Genomic DNA, 1341 nt, shown 5'->3' on the forward strand with positions numbered 1-1341 from the left:
CAGTCTGATCCATTAGAGAGAGAGAGATCTTCAGTCTGATCCATTAGAGAGAGAGAGATCTTCAGTCTGATCCATTAGAGAGAGAGAGATCTTCAGTCTGATCCATTAGAGAGAGAGAGATCTTCAGTCTGATCCATTAGAGAGAGAGAGATCTTCAGTCTGATCCATTAGAGAGAGAGAGATCTTCAGTCTGATCCATTAGAGAGAGAGAGATCTTCAGTCTGATCCATTAGAGAGAGAGAGATCTTCAGTCTGATCCATTAGAGAGAGAGAGATCTTCAGTCTGATCCATTAGAGAGAGAGAGATCTTCAGTCTGATCCATTAGAGAGAGAGAGATCTTCAGTCTGATCCATTAGAGAGAGAGAGATCTTCAGTCTGATCCATTAGAGAGAGAGAGATCTTCAGTCTGATCCATTAGAGAGAGAGAGATCTTCAGTCTGATCCATTAGAGAGAGAGAGATCTTCAGTCTGATCCATTAGAGAGAGAGGGAGAGAGAGCTTCAGTCTGATCCTTTAGAGAGAGAGAGCTTCAGTCTGATCTATTAGAGAGAGAGAGAGAGAGCTTCAGTCTGATCCTTTAGAGAGAGAGAGAGAGAGCTTCAGTCTGATCCATTAGAGAGAGAGAGAGAGCTTCTGTCTGATCCATTAGAGAGAGACAGATCTTCAGACTGATCCATTAGAGAGAGAGGGAGAGAGAGCTTCAGTCTGCTCTATTAGAGAGAGAGAGAGCTTCAGTCTGATCCATTAGAGAGAGAGAGAGCTTCAGTCTGATCCATTAGAGAGAGAGAGAGAGAGAGCTTCAGTCTGATCCATTAGAGAGAAAGAGAGAGAGAGAGAGAGCTTCAGTCTGATCCATTAGAGAGAGAGAGATCTTCAGTCTGATCCATTCGAGAGAGAGAGCTTCAGTCTGATCCTTTAGAGAGAGAGAGAGCTTCATTCTGATCTATTAGAGAGAGAGAGAGCTTCAGTCTGATCCTTTAGAGAGAGAGAGAGAGCTTCAGTCCGATCCATTAGAGAGAGAGAGAGAGAGCTTCAGTCTGACCCATTAGAGAGAGAGAGAGAGCTTCAGTCTGACCCATTAGAGAGAGAGAGGGAGAGCTTCAGTCCGACCCATTAGAGAGAGAGAGCTTCAGTCTGATCCATTAGAGAGAGAGAGAGAGAGCTTCAGTCTGATCCTTTAGAGAGAGAGAGAGGGAGCTTCAGTCTGACCCATGAGAGGGAGAGAGAGAGAGCTTCAGTCTGACCCATTAGAGAGAGAGAGAGAGAGAGAGTGGGAGAGCTTCAGTCTGACCCATTAGAGAGAGAGAGAGCTTCAGTCTGACCCATTAGAGAGAGAGAGA

Source organism: Chiloscyllium plagiosum, unplaced genomic scaffold (genome assembly GCF_004010195.1).
Source record: "Chiloscyllium plagiosum isolate BGI_BamShark_2017 unplaced genomic scaffold, ASM401019v2 scaf_7405, whole genome shotgun sequence".
NCBI classification, from domain to species: Eukaryota; Metazoa; Chordata; class Chondrichthyes; order Orectolobiformes; family Hemiscylliidae; genus Chiloscyllium; species Chiloscyllium plagiosum.